Source organism: Haemorhous mexicanus, chromosome 5 (genome assembly GCF_027477595.1).
Source record: "Haemorhous mexicanus isolate bHaeMex1 chromosome 5, bHaeMex1.pri, whole genome shotgun sequence".
NCBI lineage: Eukaryota > Metazoa > Chordata > Aves > Passeriformes > Fringillidae > Haemorhous > Haemorhous mexicanus.
Window position 1 is genome coordinate 16,025,579 of NC_082345.1, and position 27,752 is coordinate 16,053,330.

General features: G+C 47.4%; 1 protein-coding gene across 17 annotated transcripts in view; it reads right to left on the bottom strand.

The window, feature by feature from the left end:
• The window catches only part of PPFIBP1 (PPFIA binding protein 1), a 103,103-nt gene extending 76,473 nt beyond the window's left edge, over positions 1–26,630 (bottom strand). For 5 of the 17 annotated variants that reach the window (XM_059846080.1, XM_059846078.1, XM_059846081.1 and 2 more), the window contains exon 1: positions 26,532–26,630. The gene's annotated coding sequence lies outside the window, so the exon portion shown is untranslated. Of the gene's footprint in view, positions 1–12,590; positions 12,714–26,531 lie in introns of those variants that run through there. The other 12 variants (XM_059846070.1, XM_059846067.1, XM_059846072.1 and 9 more) reach the window with 5 other exon arrangements.
• Positions 26,631–27,752: the final 1,122 nt, after the last annotated feature.

Genomic DNA, 27,752 nt, shown 5'->3' on the forward strand with positions numbered 1-27,752 from the left:
CTCCAGCCTTGACAGCAAGAGCAAAGCCCTCCACCGAGTTCAATCCAAGTTCACTTGCAGTATGAATAAAACAACCTCCCAGAAAACCACACTCATAACTAAGAGCCAGTTGTTCAGAACGATCATTTAACAAGAACAGCACTAGGAAAATCAGGTGAGAGTTAATTGGGTTTTTGCTTTCATAGAGAGAACATCACAAAGTATAAACACCCTGGGGGAACCTCACCAGTATCCCCAGGAAAGAAAAATGCATGATACGGTTTTCTTTTTCTTTTCTAGACTCTAATTTCTTAACCAGGAAGAAAATGCAAATCCTAATCCCACAATCTTGCATGTTCAGCAGTAATATTTTGCCTTGCCAATCAAATGTTTTCTGCAATAGCCACCCATTTCTTTTTCAAATCCAAGATGCACAACTGCATGCAATTAATTACACACTGTGTGAATTTAAACAGAACACAGCCCTGTGCTCAAAGACCCGAAAAAAATCACATGTTGCACTGTGTTTAGGGGCACAGCTTAACAAGAAAGGCGTAGCACTATTTCTTTGCTTTGTGACTCCTAGGAGCTTTGTTTCAGGAATATTTCCAGAAGAATGCAAGACCACTACAAGCAAATAGTCTGATTTATGTCTGTTCTTTACAGGATAAAAATAAAGATCTGTTTTGCCTAATCATTTCTGATCAAGAAAAGCAGGGCTTTGAGATACAAGATCTGAAAGAGCCCCTCCTCTCTACAAAAAGCTAAAAAATTACTCTAACATCGGACCCGGGTAGTCACAGCACAATTCAAATTACTGCTCCTTCCCACACACTTGCCTCATGTCTGTCTGTGTTTCAATTAAAAAGCTACTATGACATTCTTCCTACGTTTTAAAAAGGAATTTCCACAGGCAACAGGATTCCAAATGACTAAGAAAAATTATTAACATATACAATTCAAAGGAAGTCAGTGATGCAAGCTGACTTGTGTCCAGCTATCTTGCCTTGGAAAGGTGGGAGGAGGATTTAAAGCCAAAGAAGCAAAGCAAGCAAAAAACACTAACAGTTTGAATGATCTGGAGAGCTAATGGTTTTCCATGGAAAAAGCCACTGATGCGTGTCTTACACTAATGGCACGATTTTTTGTAAAAGGCCTTTGGGCAAAGGCCGGTTTGAATCTGAATGGAAGCAATCAAGACTGCAGCTTGAATGATTTCCTCACATCTGTATACACCATCCAACCACTTCAAGTATCACCCACCAACATAGTCTCCTTCACCTTTAAGTCATGCTGTCCCAGGATGCATTTTTCAGTCCCTGCAGACTATGTAGCAGATACCTTAGTTATGCTGGTGTGGTAGAACCGGGTGTGTTTTGTTCATGTTCTGTTCACTAAAGGGCTAAAGATAGAGGGAATAAAACACTTAGACCTAAAACCACGTGTAACCAAAACCACATACAATCACAAGTATATTTTTGCTTAATAAATGCTTGCTCAATAAACCATAAATTCTAGAATTTTAGGTATGACCACTAGATGAGGAGGAGTCGACCGAAGGACGGCCGGGGAGGACTAGCAGCCTTCATCAGATGACTACCAGCAGAGGACGACCCCTTAGCAACAAGGAGACACATGCTGCACAGAGTACTTTCTGGACACGTTACCAACGAGAAGAGATACAGCATAAAAGTTAGATTGTATCGAATAGTGGGTGCGGCAGTCCTTGGCGAGCGGAGGCTCCCCTGTCGCCCAGCGCTGATTTTGCTTATGCCTTGCTTGCTGTAATTAATAAATTCCAATTGGACTAAGCTTATTGGAGTTTGCTTCAATTCATAACACTGGGACACACTAGATGCAATCAGAGAAATTAGACAAGAACAGAAAACACAGATGTTTGAGCCCTTATCTTTATTTTTGGTTTCTGGAAGGCCACAGACATTTTGACACAGACAAAAATCACACAGCATCCACAATAACAAGGCAGTCTACTTTTGGGTTTTACTGCACCCACAGCTGAAACCCAAAACTTGTGCATTTACAAGTGCCAGCCTTGAGCTTAAAAAACAAGTTTTGATCCAAACCCAGGGGGTCTGGCACAACTGAACAAAACTAACCACATCATTAACTCCAGTGACCCAACCAGCTGATAGCTCACACAACATTTCCTACCATAAAACAGCACATTTGAACAACGTACATGCACAGAAGTCACTGAATCCACACAGCAGCACTGGAGGATACAGACAACATAGCCAACCACCACAGCAAAGAAACACTTTCTGGAAGCATAATTAAATAGTCTGAATAATTTCATGAGTCATCAATGAGTAACACAAGATACACCATTCAATGAAGTACTTGTAAGAACAACAGCAAGACCAACAGCAAGAACAAACTGCAGAAGGTTTAAATAAAAGCTTTCAAATCATCATCTTATCAGATATTAACTGAAACTAGACATGATTTACACAAAGAAAAAATATTACTAATCTATGACTATTTTTATATTAATCACTTTGTCCATCTCTGAACTGGAGTGCCACCGCATGCAGTTTCTGTCAGCTAGTGCTTTGTTTTAATTCTACAAGCCAAAGCCAAAGCAACAGATTATGCAGTTCATCATCTGTGAAAATGCAGATTTTAGTTGCTGGAAGATGCAGAACTGTCTGAAAAACATGGAAGACTACTTCATTCATTTAACTGAAGATCTCATGCCCCAAACCCCATGTTATTGAAGCAGGGTGATAATAAGTCTGTGGCATCAGATATGAGAGAGCGACAGATCTGAAAGCACCAAGTGCTGGTGCTGTCAGTGTTCTCCCCTCAGTGTTGTGTCACGTTTGCTGACACTGAGGCGACTAAAGCCATGGATCCTGTTAATCAGACAGCAGCCCAAAACAGCAGAGGCTGCAAGAGCTCTGTTAGAGGAGACTGCTTTTTTCTTTAGGGCAAGATATCACAGTGAAGCACTGCTATCACTAAATGAACACAGATTATCAAAGTGTTTTCTCTCTCAGGCACCAATTTGGTTTTATTCTACTACATATGAAAAAGAGTCAGGAAAAGTCTCCATGTCCCTGATCCCTTCAACCCTGCACACTCCATCAAATGCAAAAGGCACTGCTCTATCAGTGGCGTTCATCTCCTAAACCTCACTGGTGTTGCCACACTCTGCTTTCTGTCTTCCTTCCCAACTCTGCTCAAAATAAGCACAAGATATTCCTGGACAAAAAGGCATCAGGCTCTCACATTAGGTTCCCCATAACACCTCCCAGGAACATGCCTAGCCTTCAAATACCCTTAATTGTTCTGGGCATCCTTCACATTCGTAGCAAAATACTTTGACATTGCTCAAAGGAACTTAAACACCTCAAGCTTCCAGAACCTTGTTACTGAAGCACACACAGCCCAACTCTGTTTCCAGAGCTGGGAAGTGAGGAGGAAGTTGTAGCAGGCGCAGGGCAGGCTACGGCTCCGTGGAGGGATGTTTAGAGATAGGTATTTGCTGAGTCATTGGAATTGAACCAGGAGTCCTCACTCTGGTCCTCCAGGCCTGCTTATCTCTCTGTGACCCCATAGGCTAGTTTCCCTAACCCTTACAATTGGTCAGTTTTCAATCCTCCCTAACCCTATAAAAGAGGCTGTCTTGGCTCATTTTTCAGAAGAGCAGCTTCAAGACCCTTCGCGAGACCCTCAGAATAAACCATCGTGGAACCCTTGGCCGCCTTCTCCTCTCTCTTTTCATCTGCCTTCCAGAAGCCACGGCTAGCCACAGCCCCTACTAGCAAGCTAAGAGCTGAAATTATAAAAGAGCTGATTTTCACTAAGAGCTGACAATCACTAAGCTTGCTAGGGGTCACGGCTGTGCCGCAGTCTGGCCTAGGGCACCCCAGCCTCCAGAGGGCTGAGGTATCCGGCCATAAGACTGCTTGCCTGGGGCGAGGGATCAGCTATCCAGCTAAGAAGCTAGCCCTGGTGGCTTCATTTTATTTTACAGGAAGTGTTGCAAGAAGCAAAGCCCAAAAGCACTTACCAAGAAAAAGAACAAAATAATGTCCTTTTGCTGCTGTCAAGAGGAGGCAGCCAAAGGATTAGAGTTAAAAACCCTAGAAATTAGGATTAACTTAACTAAATATTTTGCCAGCTTCACAAATAAGTTTTATACCTGTATTTTGCTTTCTTTCAATGCAGATACTTGGGTTGTTTCAGCCCTTTTAAGTTGGTTACATGCTAATACACATGCATGCAACAGGATTCAGCTGTTGTGCTTTCATATGCACTGCAAATGATCCTGAAAATACCATTTCTCCTAATCACATTGTTCCACACAGTTTTAAAGCACATGATTGCAGAATAAAACCCTCAGCACATATTTCTGGCCTGGATTCTTAAGGAAATTAAGCTTATGTGGTAGTGTTGTTTGTCAGTCCTCACCCTATTAAATATTCAACTTGTTTGTCAGTTTTGACCACATTTGGCAGAAGGCAAAGAGATCCAAACAGCTGTCACATTCCTACACCTTTGGGAAAAATTATTGTGCAGGTAGAGAAGACACATCCAAATCAGCCTCTCACAGGCTCAGATTCTGCTGCAGGAACTCAACAATTCCCTCCTCTGGCTGGCCCAGCAGCTGCTCCATCAGCAACCTCAGGGCAAGTCCCACAGCCACCAGTGGCAAATATAGTTAGTCCCACTCACTAATTTTATTCAGGAATCTGCTTTATAACTAATCTATTACAGCACTTTAGTTAAGGAACAAACAAGGATGTTGCCACCAGTGTTAAAAACCGTTTCACTAACAATTAGAGAGCATTATTCTCAGAGGAAAAATTTCATTAGCTTTCAGACTGCCTTTTTTTAAAGAGGTCAATGTCTTGCAACAACAGAAAAAGCAGCTTTTCACTCAGAGAATATAGCAAGGAGGCAGTTTATGAGACAGAAAAGATGCAGGCAGAGTACATGACTCAGGGGCTAAACAAGATGCAAAATCATTTTCCACTTCTAGACCACCACTCCAAGTGCATACCAATTACACAGCAAGTTAAAAAGTCACCAGCAGCAGCTTCCCCCCAAGCTTTCCAGGGTCATAATATGCAAAATCACATCCACCACTTGTCAGAGGGCACTTTAGCCAGCCTCCAGACAGGAAGACAGCCACAACAGCTCCACTGCTCCTGCAAACACCCCAGGTCAAGAGCAACACATGTCCTGATGGCAGCATGGAGAAAATGCTGGTCCTGCCAGGAGCACAGATGTGTCCTGTGATGAGAGGATCTCTCTCCAGTTGGGATAGTCTGGCTCCACTTATTAATAGCAGGTGCTGGCATCCATAGCCCAGGGCTCTGAGCCAAGCACTGCAGTGTGTCAGGAGCAAGGTGGTGAGGTTTATGGAAAAGAGCTTCCAAACACTGGGCCTGGGAACAAGACAGAGCCTGGGCACAAAAGTAAAGTTACCCCACAAAAACAATAAGCCTTAAATCACAATGAATTTCAACCAATGAAACTGGATGATCTTTGAGGCCTCTTCAAACCCAAACCAGTCTATGATTGTATATCTGACCCCAGAAAACAGCACCTTCACCTATGAGCTTTCCACTCAGCTTAGTCCAATAAACTCTCCTACTTCATCCACCCAGTTTTCACTCTCGTGGAAGAACAAGCCCCAGCCACCATAGCAGCCAAGCAGAAACCAGCTCAGTGAGAGCCACTTTCATATTTCACATGAAATGTGGATAAATAAGTATTTCGTACTTAACTGGTTGGTTTGTTTTGTGGAACAGCAGTTGTTTGTTTCTTTAAGGAAAGAGGTGAACTTTGCTTAGACTCCAAAATGAAAGGTCAGATGTGAAAGAACTACTTAGAAGATGCTGAGAGTAAACAAGTGCACCATTAAGTATTTGTTGTGCTAGATCTTCATTTAGAAATCACCTAATAACTATCTTTCCCACAGGGAAGAGCTAATATTAGAAGCAGGATACATCCCACACAAGGATGCGTCTATTAAACATCCTACAAACAGATGTTCCTAGAATCCAACAATTCAGCCAAACAGATTTTTAACTGCTATGTAAAATCTGGGAGACAGCAAAAAAGACTTCAGTGTCACTTAAACTGATTATTTTCCAACAGGGACACTGGGGAAGGGACCATCATCAGGAGAGGTAGTGGAGCACAGGGAGATCCATCCCCTGTGCAGAAGGGCTGGGTTAAACCTAAGCCTCTCACTGGAAGGCTGCAAGGTCTGTCCCTTTGAGCCACACCCAGGAGCACGTGCTGCTGTCCCATGGAGGGGATGGTGGAAGCAATGGAGACAGGAGAAGGTCTTTCCAAGAGGTCTTTTCAGGGCAAGTCACCACCATATCTCTCACCTCCTGCAATCCAAACTCGCCCTCATTACTGTCCACAGTCATTTAGTCCCATTAGAGACCCCTCCACACACAACTGAGAGACTGACTCAATGACTGGACTTCTGTCTCAGTTCCTTTTATCCTGAAATTTCTTCTAAGAATCCTATAAACTTATGAGGGGCGAAAACAGCCTTCCATATCTAACTAAGTAGTAAAACACAGCTCCTGCTTTAACTACAGGGCAAGTCATCACTCGCAAAAATACTTCAAGAACTTTGATTTCTATGAAACCCCTTAGCTGCTGAGCTTCAACACAACCTTCACTTCCCACACATTCCTTGTTTACCATCCTTAGGTACCTAGCATCTCTCTAACCCAGCAAAGACAAGGTCTAGGAGACACTGAACTGGCACCCTCTTCTACATGCAGGGCTCTGCAGGTCAAGACGAGCGTTAAGAGAGGACTACATCAACACAGTGCTCTACAGATGAACCAGGTGAACACAAGAAGTGAAGTGCAGAGAAAAGAAGGACAAATTGGGAAGATCTGTTTGAGCTGTGTGTGCAGCACTGCACAACTTGCCACACAGAGATGCCTGCTACCTCTTTTCTGCAGAGACGGCATCTCAAGCACAGGACTCCCAGCATGCAACACCACATTGCTTTTAATTCAGGATTTCCCCCCCTGCTCTTCATGCAAGCCGGGGACCTGAAGGCTGAGATCACATCCTGCAAGACAGAATTATGGAGAGAGCTTCCCAAAGGTCCTCATTAAACCCCAGTAAATCCTCAGAGACATGGCAGCAATGCAGCTGGTGATAATGCATTTCCCCTTTCTGCTTTCATCACTGATTATTACTCATTAGGGCACTTATAATCTTTATATAGAGTTCTTTTGTGTAGCCTAATTTGCTAAGAAGTAATCACTCTCCTCATCCTCTGGTAATACAAAAGAGGGCTGTAAAGTGATTTCATTTGCTGTTTATTCCATGGCTCTCCTTCCCAGAAGTTTCTTTCGCATGTTCAGTCTGAAGCCAGATACATTTGATCATTAGAAAATGTCTGAGACAAGCCCTATGTTTTACCCAGTTTTGTGTGGAAAAGATGAGTAATTTAGGAAGCTTTACATCTCTGAGTTTACTTTGAGTTGCTTGCCAAAAGAAATCCATTAACTTCCTTCTTAAAAAAAACAAACCAAAACATCACTGCCGCACTGAAGAATTCAACTCTCCAGGCAGAGCAGGGTAAATGGAGTTTACCTGATGCTCAGAATGAGCACAGGACAGGACAGCAGGACAGACACCAGCACCACATGTCACAGGAGAGCGACGCACTTGTGTGTCTGCCCAGAGCTGTGGCTCCAGAATTACTGCCTGGTGATCACACTACAGCATGCTCTGGCTTCTGGCTTCATGTTCAGGCTCTGCTGCCAACCCATTCAAGGGCTCCAGCACATCTCTTCACCTCATTGTTCCAGGCTTCCCTCAGGGAAAGCAATAAAAGACATCCTAAACCCAGAGCTGCTATTCTGTGTTAGACTGCAGTCCTGTGCATGCAATCCAGACTTTAAAGACCCATCTCACTATAGCTTTTCCAACAGTTCTTGGACAATAAATATGCTGGATGCTGAAAAGGTCACTGCTGAAATAGTTCTGAAACAGTACACTGTCTTGCACTGACTACCACACTCTACAAGTTAGTTGAAAACAGGGAATACAGATATGTATCCAGCCTTCCCTGTAATCCAAGAGTGTTCATGACAGTTGATTTTGCTTCTGGATGAGTCCAAGTCCTCACTGAGCCCTCAAAATTTCCATAAATGCTCACCAAGGAAGAGAAAATGAATGACTGGATTGCAGCACCTCATGACACACAAACCTCAAAGCTTTTGCTGTTTAAAACCACCCACACCAAGCAAAGGAATAGGCTCTAGTTACAAACTCTAAACAGCAAGCATAGTACTTTTTAAGACAAAAGGGAGAATTTTTTTTTTAAGAGTAGAACAATTCAGGCAGTTGGTATTTGCAAAAGCCTCCTTCTACACACCTCTATGCTTCTGTTTCCAAACAGTCTTTCCATACTGCAGTGAATTTTGTGTAATTACTAGTTAGGTACTGAGAAACTTAATTGTACTGTATTAATAATAGAGATTTTGACTTCCTATCCAAAGGCTCTGCTACTTTTAATTAAACTTGTACATTGTAACCTTGTTAAGCTTATGCAAATTCAACACTGTGAAGTTGGCTGTAATAAATCCAGAGGTAATACTGGAGCCTCCATACAAGGATGCTGATACAGAATGCAAAATAAGCTTTGTTAGTACAGACAAAAGCAAACAAACGCACCAGAGCATGGGATATGGTTTTGAAGACTGAACTTTGCCCAATCCAACTTCAGTATGTTTTCTAAGGCTCAATGAGCCACTACAAGTCTCCTCAACTCCTTGTTCAAGCCAAACAACAAAGTTTTCCATCAGATTTGCAGCAGATTGAGGATTGCAGCTGATTTCCCACATGGCAGCCAGGCAAACCACAGGAGCCAAGTGAGGTATGATTCGACAGCACTGTAAAGTCAAGGAGGGAAGAGAGCACTGAACAAAGATAAGCAGGGGAGACCGCTAACCCAGGCCACTCTCTGTCTGAGCATGAAGGAACCAGGTTTGATTCAAAGGGCACTTCTTACTAAGTCATAGCACTGACTTAATGGAGCACCACCTAAATACCCATTTTCTCAAGCCAAGGCTGGATTAGTCCCAAAAAGCCAAGTTCTGATGTTTACAATTGCATGTCATGAAAGCGCAGGCAGAAGGTGCCAGGGCAGGGCTAAACCAATTTTTAATGTTTTCCAAATCCTTTAATGTCAGTCACAGATCCTTTATAGTCAGTGTTGTGGAGATGCAATCTAGTGCCAAACCCCAAGGGAGAATGATCCAGACATGCATGTGTCCACTGATTCAGCAGCTGGAGCTCTCTGCTCCCCAGAACAGCTGCAATTATCTCCAAGATGATGTCAAGGGGCAGGGTGGGGTGGGAAAAGGAAGGAAGGTGGCTGTATGGCCACCTGAGAGCCCTCCCTGAGGATGCTGCCCTTAACCTGGGCTGCAAGGAGAGGTTATCCCCATGGTCCACTGCCCTCCTGCTCCAGACTGCCTGGCCAGTGGGGAAGAAGGGCTGTGCTGCAGGCAAGCACATCTGGCTCCAGTGGGGTGAGATTGCTCTGGGACAGATGGGACAGCAGGGAACTTTGCTGTGACCCCTCACCAGTCATCCCCTCTGCCTTTGCTCAATCTAAATTTGGTGGAACTGTTCATTTGGGTGAGGGCAGATATCAAAGCAAACTTAAAGCCTCAGGTGGCACTATAGTTGCACTGGCTAAGAACCGATTTTGGCAAAGCACAGGGCTTTCTGGAAAGTGGAGCCAGGAAATTGAGCAAAGGGCCATGTGATTGTTGCCATTGATCCTTCTCAGCAGCCATTTCATTACATCACTATTTTCCTAACTAATAAAGGTCAAGCTGTATTTTTTGTTATTTTAGATCTATAGTTTCTCTTAAATTAAAGGTATTCTTAAGCCAAGAAGCAGCAAAAAGGAGATTTGCCTTACAGATACCACAGCAAACTTAGTTCAGAATTGAAAAAACAAGGAAATCATTATTTCCCCAGCCTCCTTAAAAAGGGAGAGAACAGTGAACAAGAAGTCAAGATTATTAGCAGGCTGAAGAAGAAAAAAAACAACAAACCAAACTGAAGAACAAGAGCAATAAGAGCCTTTGTTCCCAGGAAATCCTTCTAAAGAATTGAGGAGACTCCAAGTGATGCAGCTGTACTTCCTGTGACCTGCAGCGCTCAGTTTGGGAACACTGGGAGGGTCACAGCCTGGGGACAGCTGGGTACAGCCATGCTGCACACACAGAGAGCTCAGCACAGGAACCCCTCACACCAGCTGGGACATGCAGGGGCAGGGAACCACACAGCTTCGGAGCTGTGCTGCAAAGGGGACCTGCTCAGGTCACACGTGGTAGCAGGATTCTCTCAGGACTCAGGGCTGGGGCTGCTCAGCCCTTAGAAAAGGCAGCTCCAGGGAGACCTTAAAGCACCTTCTGGGGCTACAAGAGAGTGACTTTTGACAAGGACATGTAGGACAGGGCAAGGGGAATGGCTTTAAACTGAAAGAATATAGGGTTACATTAGAAATTAGGAGGAAATTCTTCCCTGTGAGGGTGCTGAGGCCCTGGCACAGGCTGCCCAGAGAAGCTGTGGCTGCCCCATCCCTGGAAGTGTCCAAGGCCAAGCTGGACAGGGCAACCTGGGATAGTGGAAGGTGTCCACTTGGCAGGAGGGTTGGAACTGGGTGTTGTTTAAGATCCCTTCTAACCTAGGCCATTCGATGACTCCTCTAGAGCAGAGTAGGCAGCAGCAGGAGACAGCAAAGCTCTTTAACAACACCCAGTAAACAAACCACCAGCTGGATACACACACACCAACCTTGCTCCCAGGATCAGGTATTTGTAAGAGAAATACCACTACATCATAAATTCAGTTCATGATGAACCACGCTGCATTAGCAGGCTTCTTGCAAGGAAAAAACATTTGGAAATGATACAAGCAGGTATCCACACAATCACACAATACAAATAAAGCACACACAGCCCCAGGAACATCACTTGATGTATTATGGACAGGCAGAGCCACTTTTGAGGAGAGATGAACTTTAAACAGCCGTGCAGCAGGAGGGGAGAGTACAGGCAAAGGGAACAACAGAACAGGAATGCTAAACTGCTGCAGGACTTAGATAAACAGACTGATTACCAGAGAGTTTGTCTACATTGAAGAACTAGCTCCAGCACTGTCCCTGACTTGCCCTCCCATCTACATCTTGAATTTGAGCACAACGCTTAACTTCACTTGGCAGGAGACACAGGCAAATGTTTGATTAAGCACATTTAAGCAGTGCCTAAGCACCACTGCAGGCAACAACACTCAGGGACCCCAAAACTCTCCAAGTATTCCCCCAATATTTTCAACACGATTCCATCATACCCTGTGGACAAACTCAGAAAGCAATACAACATTCGTATACATATTTTTATGTGTTTGTTTTAAAAGTTTAGTGCTGTATATAATTACAACAGAGCTTTCAGACCCCTTGGCATCCTTAAAAGCACACCTACTGCTATCCAGAGCAGCATTCTTCCTTCTAAGGATGCCCAAGATCGTTCATGTTTGACTCATTTGAGAGGGACCAGCTCCACTGGAACACACAACTGAGAACACCTTTCCTCAGCCGCTCACCACGGGAAGAGTGGCCAGATAATCATTCAGTATTTTGGGCACAAAAGCCCTTCACTCCTTCACTGGAGTCAAGTTCAATATATATGGGTGAGATGACTAGAGCTTAACTCAGTTCTGAAGGACATCAGCATGGAAAAAATGGGAGGAGAGGCTGCTGGTCCCTGAGGAACAGGAGGGGGAGGCAACAGTTATGCTTGCCTATAGCAAGGAGGCATTTCACCCCAACTGAGACCCCTTGAGCTGGAACCCAAGCAGAAAGACCAAATAATAGCCCTTCTGCTCACAAAACCACCCCTGAATTTTGATTGTTCACAAGCTGTCTGGAACACAGTTTTAGACTCATTTAAAATACAATGAGGGGAAAATTTCCTGCTTCTCATCACTCAGATGAAGATATTAAAGCAATGTTTTTTTCATTCCTGCTTTGCCAGGGTTTCATTACTCATTTTCCAGCTTTCTTCAAAACTGACAAATTTTAAAGTACAGGGGTTTTATGTGTAATTTTTTACTTTGTCCCTGGAGAGGATGTCATTGGAAGTATGCAATATTTAAGCACTGCATATGCATAGATATGAAGATTTTGCTTTTACCTTGATTAAGTATTTGCTTTGTTTCTTTAAATCACACAGCTTGTGTCTTTTACAGGAAATTAAATGAACACAAAGTATCTTTTAATAATCATAAGAGCTTTCCAGCAATTCAATTTGCAAAATGACAGACCAGCATTCTGCATAACAGTAAGCAGTTTATCAAGCTGTTTTGACAGCAGATCTTGTTCAAAGCCTTGTCCAGAAATGTAACACTACCTCCTACTATTCCAGGCGTGCAGTGACAGAAAACAGTTATGAAGACACAGCCAAGCACAGGCTCCTTCTTCACAACATTAAAATCTGGAAGTCTCTCTCCCTACCAGCTACAACCCAGCTAAGCTGCAGCCAGGATCAGCCCTGTGAAGACAAGTTAATACCAACCTGCTTTATTCTGTTTTCCTGAAAACGAAGCCAGCTCTGCACTGCCGGAGGCCCCGGCGTCGTGTAGGAGGGAGCCTGGCGGTTCCACTCCCAAAACCTGCACGAGGTCTTGGCAGGGACTCCTCAGCACAGGTCAGCTCACAGGATGCACACACCAGAGGAAGAGATGCAGGGAAAGACAGTATCAGGGTATGGAAAAGACTCAAAAACACAAAGTAGCTCAGAGGGAAAGGCTGCTACATGAGTGTGAGGAAACGCCCCTACCAAACGCATAAAACATGGCCAGGGCCAGCAGCCCAAACCACGGTAAAGGTCTTGCTGTGACACACTGACCTCTTCACATGCCACTTGACTGGCAGTGCCTCCCCAAAAAGTGTTGCTTCTGCTCAGACATGACTTTTGTCTGTCCTCATACAGCAGAAAGGCTTCAAGAAGCCAGACAAAAGCCCTGATAACTGGAAAGCAGTGAAAATAAGGAAGGCAACTTACCCCAGCCTCAAAGGCAATGAGTGGTGGAGTTAAGAACTCAGTCTGGCCCCATCCACACAGCAGCAGCTCCAGCATGAGCACAACTGGCTTTTCAGCAAACGCTGAAACATGGAGCATCCTCCAAACAAATATTCCTCAGGGCAGAAGAAAAACAAAGATGCATCAAGCGAGACTTACGGGATAACTACTTTCACTCCCGGGTTCATGGGCTTTAGCCTATTTTTAGTAAGCTGCCTTTGCAGATGCCAAAATAACATCTCTCCTCCTCTGTACATACACAGCTGGACATGAATCCCCACAGCCTGGCCAGCAGTATTTGCATTCAGCTTCACAGATGTGAATTGCAAGAGGAAGTCTAGAGGGGAAGCCTCTTCTTTGGAATTCCAAACACAAGTAGTTAATATGGTCCAAGTGCCAAGCAGGTGCCAAGTGCCAGGTGGCACTGCAAACCATCCAGAGAAGCACAGTTCAAGGTCAGAACAAACTCATCTGCAAAATTACACTGGTCCATCTCTTGCCTCCACTGCTCCCAGCACACCTTCCTGAGCAGGCACATCTTTGTACACTTTTTCTTCTTTGAGAGGCCTAAAATCCTCTTTGGGAGAAATCTGTCCAAAGACACAACTCCGAAGACACAAGCCAGCAAAGCCCCATGACTCTGGGAGCTGCCTCTGGCTCCATCCAGGGAAAATCATTCCAGCCTACGATGGCTCCTTAATGCTACTTCTGCTGGGATGTCCCAAACACCCTCACCCCAGTGCTTGGAAAAGGGGGCCAGAGCCAGAGACAGTCCCAGCAACACGTTTTCACACTGTCCTGGGGAATGCCAAGCTTCCCTTTGAAGTCTGGCCATTAATCAACCTCCAGGATTTCCTGAGCCCCACCAGAGGCTCTGCAACAAAAACAGGGCTGTCACCCACCCACTGGAAAGTTGCCCTGACCAGACTGCTCTCCCCTGCCTTCCACATCTCTGCCACATGCTCCATGGCTGTGGAGCACCAGGAGGAAGCTGGCATACAGACTGGCATGCAAAATCCCACCATGTAGGCAAAGCAGCTCCGGTTTGGCCCAAACTAGCAGGACACACAGCCTGACTTCTCCCTCCTCCACAGAGAGGAGTTTGCAGGTCCACAGATTTTTAGTTACTTTAGTTCATCTCCAGCACTCCCCTGCCTCCCTGTACTTATAGTCCCCTCCCAAAAATCTGTCTCATTTCCCACAAACGCCTACACAGTGAGCTTGGCGTACTGGCTTGTCTTAAAACCTCATCAGGCCTCAAACAGGGATGGCCAAATTTCAGAGGAGGATTCATGCTTCATTTTTCATAGTCTCAAAGCTATGCCACATGTTGAGTCTGTGCTGTAACCTCCTGTTTATCAGGGAACAACTAACAGTTTCATTTGGATTAATTTCCACGTACGGCTTCTATGAGACCCGGCAAAACCTCTGGCTGCCCTCATGCTTCTGTATAAACACCAACAAAATCCAGGCATGAGGGCCTGATACCAGAGGAAAACATCTGCCTCAAAACTCTGCAACACAGACAAGACAGGAAGGACTGAAGGAAGGACACCACAAATTACAGCACTCTGAATTTCCCTGTGTGCCTGTGGGAGGGCAGGGACATGCACTGAGAAGATGGACCCTATGGCAGGTGGCACTGCCAGCTGCAAAAGCCAGCAGAGTCCCCTACTCTGCAGCAGCTCAGGTGGGGCTCTCACCACCCAACAAGACCAGTCCAGTGCCCCTACATTCCCTGGGGGCCCTGTTTCCTTGCCCCTCACTTCCATGCCCAAGGACTTCAGCAGCAGAAACCCACCACCCCTTCGGTACCAGGGTGTCCTCCTCCCTTCCCCAGCCATACCCCTAACAGCTTGCCCAGACAAAAAGGACAACAGGACAGGCATCTCTAGACCACCACTGGGTCTCCATTCCCAACCACCTCTCTCTTCCAAACACACATGGCAAGTCAAACAATGCAAAGTGGAACTCTGACTAGAAGCAGAAATGGTACTTTCATTGGCTCTAAGAAGTTTTTGATGGAAAGCACTCCTATTTCTCACTCTGCTTACAGCAAGTAACACCTCACCCACAAATGGCTCCACATCCTAGGGCAAAGAGACCACAAAGTAAGGCTCAGAGGGAAGGTGGTAGGACCCCATTCCTTACTTTTAACACAGACAAACAGAGACAGACCCCCTGTTTTGCTCCTAAATGCACACTCTGCAGGAGCTGAGTGAACACAGCTGGATCTGAGGAATGGAAAAGTTGTTCCTCTCCATGTGCAAAGCAAAGCCAGGCCTAATTACCACAGCCATGGGAAAATTATATAGAACATTTTTAGTACAAAGAGAAATTGAGTGCAATATCACAGCCAAATTCCAATTTAGCATCAGCAGTCCAGCTGGATACACTGTCCTAAACAACTGAGTGGCTGATCCCAAACTACCTCATGTGCTGTAGCTTCCCTACCCTTTTTAGTGATAGAATGAGCTGAGTGGGAAGGGACTCACAAGGATCATCAAAGCCCAATTCCTGGCCTGCACAGGACAGCCCCAAGAATGCCCCCCTGCATCTGAGGTTGTTGTCCAAACACTCCTGGAGCTCTGGCAGCCTTGGGGCTGTGACCATTCCCTGGAGAGCTTTTTCAGTGCCCCAGCACCCTCTGGGGGAAGAATCTTTTCCTGATATCCACCCTGACCCTCCCCTGACACAGCTCCAGCAGTGCCCTCAGGTCCTGTCCCTGGTCACACAGAGCAGAGATCAGGGCCTGCCCCTCCTCTTCCCCTCGTGAGGAGGCTGCAGAACTGCTGTGAGCTCTGACCTCAGTCTGCTCTTCTCCAGCTGAACAGACCAAGTGCCCTCAGCTGCTTCTCATGGGGCTTCTCCTCCAGGCCCTTCACCATCTCCAAATCTCTCCTTTGGACATTGTCTGAGAGTTTCAAATCCTTCTTATATTGTGGCTCTCAAAACTGCAGAGTCCTTCACCTCCAAAAGAGGCACAGATATACACCATATACACCAGCATATCAAGGCAAGCCCCTACAGAAACATCCCCTTGTTCCAACTCCTTCTGCATGTCCAGGTGCTCCACAGTCACCTCAGCCCTGCCTAAACAGGGCAGGCCCAACTCTGCCACTTGTTTTTCTGCTGCCACGGCTCAGAGTGAGGCACGCACACACGCCAAGCAAACACCTCTGTTCTGACAACTGCATTTCCACACCAGCGCCAGGTCCCACCAGGAGCAAAATTACTACCTAGGACAGCACAGGAAAGTGTCAAACAGCTTCTCTGCACAGAAACACAACAGGGAGAGGCACCTGTTGCAAGAAAGCCAAACACACAGCAATTGCAGTTTTTGTTCATCATATCTCTGTGGTATTTTCACTGGTGAATGAATAAATCATCATTTACAGCAAAAGCAAGATTTCCAGTCAGAGGTTATTTACTTTCACCTCCATCACAGCAGCCCTGGCAAGCCAGATGATGTGCAAGCCAAGCAGCAAGTGCTCACATGCTGGGAACTGTTCAAACAGGAATAATTCAATCTTTTTGTAGTCTCACCCTGGCTAATTTGCCACAAGCTGTCTCTTTTCAGATGCTACATGAAACGCAAGGAAAAAACCAAGCTGGATTAAGCTGGTCCATTTACAATTAGCTCATCTACAGAGAGTTCAGGTCAGTTCATTTTCTATGTAAAACAAATTCATTTTTTCAGCTTCACAGGGTATAAGGAACAAAAATTTATTGCAGTAACCAAACATTGCTCATCAGACAAGCTTGCAGCAATTACTTAACTAATGCAAACGATTTTCAGTCTGCGTGCAAGGAATGCATGGGATAATTCCAGGGCACTCTCTTCCACCAGCATTCTACAAGTACTTTTTAGGTAGCTATGGAGACGTTACAGCCTTTTTCATTTTGCTGTCATAACTAGACAGCTATTGATTTCTTTGCAAAATTCCTTGGAAGAGTGGGGAGGAGTTTCAAGCACCGTGAGGTCTGAGAGCAACAAGCTGAAGAAAATTTAAGAACAGATTTCAGATGGAGACATCAGCCCAGGGGCTCCTTGCAAAAGACAGCCTTGACCCTGGTCCTGCTTTGGTACTTCTGCAAAAAAGGAGGTAAACATACACACATATCACATGGATGGTCATCCAACAAGCTCCGAAAGGAAAAACATTTCCAGCTACCACTGCCATCACCCAGCAGAAAAGGAGGCCCTCCCCAAGGCCAGGCTGTGGTTTTGCTCCAACACAAATCTCTATGGAGGCACAGAGGGCCTCCATCTTCATAGTCATGCTGGGCTACAAGATGTTTCCCTCTCCCTCTGAGCAAGTCACATGGAAGTCTCATCCCTGACAAGCCTTGCAGGTAACCAGTGCCTCCTCTCCACCCCCAGCAGGCATTACAGCTTTATGATGGATAGGATGGACAGCTCTGCATTTCACTCTCCTTCCAACAACAGCCCAAGAGCTTGCTGTGAGCTCAGCAGCTGATTCTGCCCAAAATGATGCTGAGAGAAATGCCTTTCACCTTATTGACCCTTGAAGAGAAATCATTCCTGCATATGCAGATTTAAGACTGCACACCATGACAAGAGGAGACATAGAGAAGTCTGAAACATGAGATACTGACCTGGAAAACCTGTGTTACACAGATAAGGACATGCAAATAATCATGGATTTAGGTCTCGCTTAGAAACTCCCTCAGTAATGAGAACAACAGATCAGGCTCTGAACAGATACTTCCCTTTGGATAAAACAGAAAGGAAAGGCTGTTCAACCAAAACATTTTTCTTAAATTCACCTTAGACCCAGCCACAACAATGGAGCCAGAACCTGTAAAATTATCTCTACCACAAGCTGCAGGAAGTTTACCAGCACCACCCTGAAAATAAATCTCAATCTTCTCATCTCCACACTGTGTTTACAGCCTCATGACTGCTCACCAAAAGGACACTGAAGCTCTGCTGCAAATGGAAAGAGACCAAGATGCTGCCGCTGCAGAACAAATCCACGACTGCTCTGTCCACCTAATGGCCATCCAGAAATGCAGCCACATCTTCAATGTTGCTTTTTTAACTCTTGTGAAGGCGTGAAAGGGGGGAAGAATTAACCATCCTCTAAGCTCCCCAAGAAGGTGGATGAGGACAGGCAATGCCATGGGGAAGCCCCAGGACTCACCCCATCTCACAGCCAGTTGCTCCCAGATGTTTCCACCACCCCAACACTGCCAGCAGCATCCCAGCATTAGAGCAGTACCACAAATCTGGTCACACCAGCCACCAGCTGCCAGCAGCAAGCCATGAGACTGCAGCGTCCCCATGGGGCACAGTCCCAGCCTCAGCCACTGCTGCTGGATGGCTGCATGCCCCCACCAGGGCACTGGGGAGGGAGGAGGGCACATCTGCACCCCAAACCCAGCCGCAGTCCTCCCACTCACCCAGAGCAGGGCACACACCTCCCTAGGATCCTTCACCAACACAGGCTCCAGTCCTCCCGAGGAGGGGGGCAGGGAGTGGTGCAACTCCCCCACAGCAACCAAATTCCTGCTGCACGTCCTAAAGATAGTCCAGAAAATACAGTTCTGTCCAGCACCATGAGAGATTGCAGTGGCCCTGCCCAGCACAGGAGGTTCAACACCAGCTCTACCATGAGTAGGGAAACCTCTGAGAAGATGCTTTTGGTTATGACCTGTTAGTTACATGTTTCACATCCAAGAGAAGATGAACACCAAGGTAAGCCACTATATGCTCCTTTGGAGAAGAAAACAAACAATAAACCAACCAAAAACTGTGTGACATAGAAAGAAAAAATCCAGCCTTTCTTTATAAAAATACAAACCCCAAATTTTTAGAACCAATTTAAGCTCAAGCAAGAAATATAGATATATATTTCTGAACTTTCCCCTGTGATGTTTCCTTTACAAACATAACAAATTAGAAGTGCTGTCACAAATTACACCAGCTTTGGTTAAATGGAGGGGAAAAAAATGCTGATGGCTCTAAGATCCAACTGACAAGCCTTTTCAAGTTTGCTCTGATGCAAAACCAACTCCCCAGGGATTTAAATTAAGAGTAAAGAAATATTTTCCTTGGCTTAATCCTGGTTTGGAAGCAGGACAGAGGATACTACAACAAAGCCAGCACCTGAATCCACCAGGAGCCACCCAGCTGCCATAAGCCTTTCCTGGAGACCAGCTGCTCAACACATCCCCTCTTGTTCAGCAAGACCCTTGCTCCACTGTACCAACAGCAGTGGGCAGTGTGCCCTGGCTGCTCCAACACCTCCTCCCCTCCCTCTCTGTAGGCTACTAATGCCATGACACTGCCTACGATGCACATCCAGGTCCAGGAGAACAGACATTTGAACTTGGATCTTGAGGGAAGTCACTAAGAATGGTTACTTCAGCCTCCAGCTGCAATGTGGAGGTTCCCCCTCACAGCACAGAGGTCCTCAGGGTTTAGATCACACAATGGGTTTGTCAGCTGTGGGATGAAGCACCTTGCTTTTCCTTGGGAGGATAAAATTTCCATCTGGTTCTTCCAAAGGAAGCTCTGTGTACCATCCCTCCCCCACCCATGAACAAAAGTCTACCAGAGATGCTTCCAGTGCATGAGGGAGAGCAAAAACGTTGAGCATCAAGGCCATCAAAACACCACCTCCCACATGTTTTCCATCTTGGAATGCAATCCCAGCATCAGGAATGCTCCTTGTTCCCACATAGCCACAGCCTCACCCACACCCCAACCCTTACCTGCCCCAGCATCCTGCACACAGCAGCTCTCAGAGACAGCACACTCCCCCTGAGGCTGGGGATGGACAAAGATGAATCCATCCTACTTTTAGCACAGGTCTAAAACCTAAACCAGGAGAACAGAGGAGATGGATGCTTCAAAGACACAAGAAAATGTTCCAAAATCATGCAAAACACAACCGCACAGCTGACATCTATGAGTACCTGCTCACCTCACACTGGGAAGATCCCAAGGCATTTGCTCCCTTTCCATGCCTCCACAGCACTTTTTTCATAGGAGCAGCCCACCTGATCCAAGCCTGAGAACAGACTCTGATAGTCTCCATATGACCAGAGGGATTTTTACCAACCCATGGCAGCTGTGTAAGGACATGGCAGAGCTGCACAGAACCCAAGATCACATGGGCTACAACCACGTGAGATCATAACTATTTTCAGAACACACCCACAGCTCAGGGTGTTTTAAATAAAAAGGTACTCTTCTCACCTGCTCTTCAAGACAGACATTAATTAGCAGCACTACACTCTGCAGAACTTTAATTTGATCCTACAGACATCTTCACATGCCAGCCTCATGACACCCAAAAACATGGAGACCAGCCTCCAAACAGGATGCAGGTCCTTCTCCCCATCCCTTATACTCTGCATGACCGGGGCTAGTCTAAATAGCTAATTTCCCTCAACAGTGCTCACACCTTTCCCATGTTTCACAAAGCCTGTATTTCTGTCAAAACTTCTTACATGGCTGTAGTTAGTGAGTACACACACTCTAGAGAGAAAATGTGAAGTCAAGATTCAGCAAAACAGCTTTTCTGGATTACTCTTAACTCTTTGGACAGACTCAGCCCACGAAACACAAAGCTGGGAGAGAACCAGACCCCCATGGCCATGCCTACTGACAGAGCAGATGGACAGCTGTGTGCACAGCTGCCACAGCACCAAGGAAAGGAACTGCTATCCCTCGTCCCCAAAACAGATCCTGGTGCTGATTGGGTAAATGCATGTGTGGTCTTGTTTCTGTCCTCCATAATAGAGCACAACAAGGGAAAGATTTGAGAACGAGGAGGCTTGGGGGATTGGTTGTTTGGCAGTTTGTATACTTTTACAGTTATTTTACAGTTATTTTTACAGTTATTTTTCTGTTACCAACCATAAACTGTGTGTGTTGTATTTCCCTTCACAACCACTGCAGTGCCCATGAACGATCTGGGGTTAATTCTACACTGGCATATAAAACATACCCTGTTTTTCCCTGTGCTTTTGCTTCAGAACTGATCAGTCGAGGTGAGGCAGGGAAGACCAGACCATTATACTTTCCTCTTATTTTGATGTGTCTGTAACAAGGCAAGAAAGCAAAGCTCTTCTTCCAAATCCATCATGTTTGGAGCCCTGAGAACTGCTGGATTTAAAAGATGCTGATTCACACTAGTGGTTATCAGATTTCTCCCATCTGTGACACAATTTGACAGCTGGCTGGCAGCACAGAGTTCTCCACTTTGGAGTCAGATGCTGCAGCAGCCGGCTCCAGGCTCAGCCTTCAGTTCTCTACTAATATTTAGGGGGAAAGCCCATAAAGAGAGATGCAAGTGCAAACTAACTTTTGCATCAGCACACCCGACCTCAGCCTTTTGTGCACAGCTACCATTTGGCAAGGGGATTTTATTCATGCAAGAGTTACAACACTGTGCCTGCTGGAACAGGGATTACCATCAAAATGTAAGCCAAGGGCTGCTTAAAGTCACTGTGTTTGTTACTCTTATTTCCCCTCAAACACCACAAGCCAGAGACTGCTGGAGTGGCCTCTGGTGCTGTTCCTTGACACAACTTGCACTGCTTAATGAGACAGAGGCACAGAAGGGAACAGGAGCATCCTCACGACAAACAATTCCCCCCAGCCAGCAGCTCTGGTGAGGAGCTCTCTCCAGAAGTATCAGCTCTGTCAGCACAAAGGGACCAAGCACTCCACAGCAGGAGCTCACAGGACTCACAGCCAGCAGGTACATTGGTTTGGCAAGGCTGGATTACACAGCCCAACATTTCCCAAGTTCTCCACCTGTCTCCCTCATTGCATCGCTGGGGCAGAGTGGCTGCAAGTGCCCAGCAGAAAAGGACCTGGAGGCACTGGTCAACAGCAGCTGAACATCATCCAACACCTGCTCAGGTGGGCAAGAAGGCCAATGGCTGCTGGGCTGGGTCAGCAGTGGTGTGGCCAGCAGGACCTGGGCAGTGACTGTCCCCCTGCTGTGGGCACTGGGGAGGCCTCGCCCCAAGGGCTGTGTCCAGTTCTGGGCCTGGCACTGCAAGATGGACATGGAGGGGCTGGAGCGTGTCCAGAGGGGGGAATGGAGCTGGGCAAAGGGCTGGAGCACAAGTCTGATGAAGGGAAGCCAAGGGAGCTGGGAAAGGGGCTCAGCCTGGAGAAAGGGAAGCTTGGGGGGATCTTCTGGCTCTGCACAACTCCCTAACAGGAGGGTGCAGCCAGGGGAAGTTGGGCTCTGCTCCCAGGGAACAAGGGACAGGACAAGAAGAACAGCCCCAAGCTATGCCAGGAAGGGTCAGGCTGGACATCAGCAGGAACTTCTTCATGGAAAGGGTGGTGAGGCATGGAAGGGGCTGTCCAGGAAGGTTTGGAGTCCCCATCAATGGAGGTGTCCAAGCAAGGACTGGATGTGGCACTCAGTACTCTGTGCTGGGTGACTAGGTGGGGATGGGTCAAAGGTTGGGTTCATTGACCTTGGAGGTCTTTCCCAACCTAACAAATGCTGTGATTCTATGATTAATGATAAAGACGACCCGGGGGGGCAGCACCCAGAAAGGTTTTGCCAACAATGGGCTGCAAAACTTGTATCTAAATATGGTTACACTGAGGAAAGATATCAGCTTTTTACACAATTGGTTTATCTTAGCCTTTTAACAGAAACAGAAGGCCAGCCAATGGAAAAAGGAGAAAGTTTTAACCCAGCACACTTTCCTCGTGTACAGCAGGGGTCACAGAGGAACAAAGTGCTCTGGAAGCTAAAGAACACCAGGAAATTGTACGTGCCCATAGTAAGAGCAACACACAGCCTGAACAAGCAGCTGTGAATCCAGTGTGGTCGCTGAATTATTAATTGAAAATTCCATCCTTTGGGCCCAAATAAAGTACTATTTTGGCAGCAAGCACTACTAGAAAAGTAACAAACAGCCACTGTCTTCAGTATGAGCTGAGTCAATACACAGGTCAATTTGTGAGAGAGATGAGGGGGAATAAAAAGGAGAGAATATAAAAATGCATCATTCCCTATATCTCAAGGTATGTTCCCAGCTAAGCACCCTCCCTAGGGAGAGAGAGAACCAAAGCAAAGATCCCACCAGAGACCCACGGAGAGATGTCAGGACCTATCGCGATCTCTGCTGAAGTCACTTCAAAAATGGACACACACAAGTGCAGGTAACAAACACATGGCAAGAGAAATAGTGACCTCTAAGAGAACCAGGTTTTTATTCCGGATTAGATGCTGACTTTTCCAAACACAGAGAAAGAGATGTAATCTCTTTGTAATCTGGGGAATAGCACAGAGCCTTTTCTGTGTGATGCAAAGGTTAAAGCTTGCAAGCCAGACATCTCCAAAGGGTTACCTATGATTTCTGAAGCTGTCATTAAATAATCACCCTGTCTTCACTCAGCCAGGGTGGGAATTTATAGTAAATGTTAAATAAACATGTGGGCATAAACACCAGCAGTAAGCATGAGGCGAGGAAACAGTAGTTCACCTCTCCAGGGCGGGATTCAAAAGCGAAGTCACTAATGGGATGACTAATGGGATCTCACAATTACTAATGGGGGAAAGGGTTCACTATTCAGCCTAAGTACAGGAAGATATTAAGCAGTTTTACTTATGAGGTATTAAGTGTTTTTATGTATCCTTATTGCACAGCTGCATGCACATGTTCCACTCAAGAAGAGTGAACAAAACAAAACTTGCCTGAACCTTCCAATAAACCTGTTCCTTGCTTCTGTAACTTTAGAGATGTGGTTTGGCCAGGCAGAAATGGGTCAGATCATAACTGCACACTTTAAAGCAGCCACATAACTTCAGTTTTGCATTGAAGCCCTGACAATCACCAAGGTAAGCACAAGAAGCAGCTGTCTCAGATACACCAACCTAACTTGCACATCACCATTTAGCAGCTGAGGCAAAAGTTACCAGCATCTCCTTGAGGAAGGGCATGCAAATTCAGCAGTGGGACAGGAGCTTTACTGACCACCCCTAAAACCACAGGATACTTTATCACCCACCTAAATCCTGCCTAATATTTGGCTCCTAGCTTCTCTTTTGAAAACTACTGCAAACCAGCAGACTCCCCAGTCAGAGGCATTTGGAGGGTTTTGCACTCCTTTTGAACCACCTCAGGAGTCAGGGATGTGTTTTTGGAACATCCGTCCCAGATTTGGGATCTGGGCCCCTCTCTCTGCTCCCTCCACCTTCCCAGAAAAAAAACACACAAAGCACAACTAAGAAAATCAGTCCGTTCCTCCAAGGGGTTCACAGCAACTCCCTTGTGCTCAGCAAGCCAAAGGCCCGCTTTGATGCAATCGCAGCAATAAGAAAGTGACTAAACCTTCGCTGGTTTCAGAGCTCTTCAGGGGAAGGATTTCCACTTCACTGAAAGTGTTCCTTTAGGTGGGGAAAGAAACTTCAGAGAAGCCCCCTTGGATGGATTAAGGAGACTAAACCTTCTAAAGGACACTGCACCAAGCACCTCCTCACTCACAGCTCTGCCTGTCCTCAGGCCACCCTGAGCCGGCCAGTGAGCAGTGACCAGACTTTGTCCTGCTCATCAGCAGGGACCAACGGGACCAGCCAGGCCGGCAGCACCACCTGGGAACCTCAGTCTCCTGGGAATGGCTGTCATTTCAGGAATGTTAACAATTAGCCTCCTGTTGCCAGGGCTCACTGGCAAAGCCTCCCCATGCACCTGCACAGACATTTCCAGCAGCACCCCTCTCCTTCCTGCAGTGTGTCACACTGCCCTGGCAGCACAACCCAGAAAGGAAACAGGACTCACATCTAAGTAGGAAAAAAGATGAAATTCACCTCGGGTCCTGCCCCGCGGGACAGCCCTGGCTTCAAGGTGCTCCACCCTGCGTGTCAGGGACAAGCAGAGCCTGGATCTGCTGCAGACACAAGTGCACAGGACAAAGCAACTTCAACATCCCACAGCACAACTCTTACACCCAGACGCAGCAAATGGATGAAATCCCAGGGCTCAGGGCAGGAGATGGACTGCCAAAGAGGGAGCCTGCTCCGCTCCCGCTGCCTTCAGGGAGGAGAGAAACACCAACTTCACCCTCCTGGCATGGGAACATCAATCCTCATGTGTGAGCACCACAGCACACCACTGACAGTCCTGTCACTGCCAGCAGCTGATCTCTGACACAGCTTTTCAAGAAGCTGTGCTAAATTCAAAACTCCACTGGGATGGCTACTAAGCTAAAGTAGGGAGTGCTCTGGCTCTTCATTTCTTTGTGATCTGAAGAAGTTCAGAGGCCAAAATCTTTGCTGCACTTGAAACAGAGAGTTTCTACTTCCCAGAACGCCTCCCAAACCAACCTGCCATGTTGCCTCACTGAGAGCACCAGTTCTACTGAAACCTCTGCTACATCCTTCACAAATGTAAATCCTCAAGATACAGCTGCTCCCTTTAACAGAGGCAATAAACGCCAAGCTGACACTCTGGGACATCTTCCTCCCCAAAGCTCCACGGTGTAAGCATGGAGAATATTCCCACTCCGTGACCCATTTCTGCCGTTTACTTTTTGGAATGCAGCGACACTTGTATTGCTCAACGTGCTGCCGGTGCAACCACACAGAGCCGAGCCACGGTGCTGCCGGCAGCGCCTGTGCTCGGGCCACAAGGAGAGCCCGCAGAGCCCCTGAAGGCTCCGCACAGCCAAGCCCAGCCTGAAACTCTTCCTTGCGCTCCTCACTCACACCAGGGAGCCCACACGTGTTACAGCACAGCCAAGCGTCGAACAGCAAAGCTTCCCTTCCCCCTCAGCAACAGCCACGGAGGTGTAAAGCAGCCTCTTACAGCTCCGGCTGCACCCAGCCACGGTGCGAGCGAGCACAGCTATTTCAGCTGGGAGAAGTCACGGCTCCAACAGAAACAGACCTCGAAAAAATAATTACAGGATGTAAGAACCCCAGGCCTTAAATCAAACCACATTTGTTAGCTCTAGATAAAACTCATAACTGCATTTTCACAGCACCAGCGCCTGAAGCGTCCTACTAGAGCCTGAAAAGATTAAACCGGAGAACGCCAACCTCCCCCCAAAACTTCCCGAAAAGTTACGTCAGGTCCAGCACAGAAACAAGGCACAGAAGGTCGGGAGCGCTGAAAGGGAGGCGGCAGCGGGACAGGACATGCAGGGGGAGCAGGGGGCTGGGACACGGCACGGCGACAGGGACACGAAGCGGGGACAGAGGCTGGCGGGATGTGGCGCCGCAAACCCCCGCTGCCCCCCCGCCCCGGGCACACGCGGCGCTCCCGTCCCCGGGCCGGCTCCGGCCCCGCTGCCGGGGTCCCGGGCCTTGGCGGCGGCAGAGCAGCCGCCGGCGCAGGGCACGGCGGGGCTCATCCCGCCGGGACACCAAGTTGCCGCAGTCGGCTCCGAGCGCTCTCGGAGCGGCTCCCGCGAACTTCCCTTACCTGCGGCAGAACGGCGCAGAGCCCTCCGGGCCGGCCGCGCCTCCGCCGGCTCCGAGCAGCCCCCGCCGCCGTCCCGCCCGCGCCGCTCCGCTCGGTGCCCGCCCCGCTCCGCCCCTATCCGCCCGCGGCCCCGGGACCGGCCCCGAGCCGCCGCTGTGCCCCGCCCGGCCGAGGCACCGCCCGCCGCCGCTCTCGGGGCTGGCCATGAGGGAGTCGGCGTGGGGTGGTGCGAGCGGCCGAGTTCCCAGTGCCCCTCACGGGCAATCCCAGCATCGCTGAGGCTGGAAGAGACGCCAGAGATCAGGGAGCGCAGCCCGTGAGTGAACAGCATGGCGCGAACTTCACCCTGGTACCAAGCGACACGTCCAGGCTAGAACACCCCCAGGAACCGGGACTCCGCCGCCTCCCTGGGAGCAGCCCACGGTGCTCTGTCCGGTACCCGGCCTTCCGTGCGCACCTCGGGATCCCGACGAATGTCCCCGAATGTCTGCTGCGCTGAAGCGACCCGAGATCCCCCGAATCGCTCCTCGGCAAGGGAAGGGGCCTAGCCGCGGTCCCCAAGCAACGAGCCAGGTGCTGCAGCTGGCAGGAGGCAGCACCGAGTGACACCCTGGTTAAATCTGCAGTGCACCCATGCCAGCGCTTTGCCTCAGTGCTGAGGATAAACATGGTGCAGGTTTTAATGCAGTAATCCTTGCTACGCTCCTTTGCACGAGCGTTATTCTCTCATTTATACAGTGTAAGGGACTCAGTGCACTCCACCACCAGCCCTGCAGCCACGCCAAGAGCCAGCCTTGACTTTACCAGCTCCATGGCAGAAAGGCCTGAGAGGCTGCTCTTTCAGGAGTAGAGTCATACAAGTAACAGACCAAGGCGTTCAGCCAGCTCTCGGTTTTGTTTGGAGTTGACTCCAAGCTCTTCCTCCCATCCCTTCTCCAAGAGCTGGGTTAGAGAAAACTTTTCATGTTTTGTTCATGGAAAAGACAATTTGTTTATGCTCTGTTTCTGACCAAAACATGCAAAGAAGTGGAAGTCTACATTCAAAATGGGAAAAGTATTGGTGAAATGTTGAAAGCAAACATTTTGAATTCCTAGCAAAAGTGGGAAGGTATAATTTGCTTTTTAAGCACAGTATGCAAAGAGGACAAGTCAATCCAAACCACTTTTTTTTTCTGGCAAGTTACCAGCCTGTCACATTGTCCACACAGCTCCAGTGTGTTT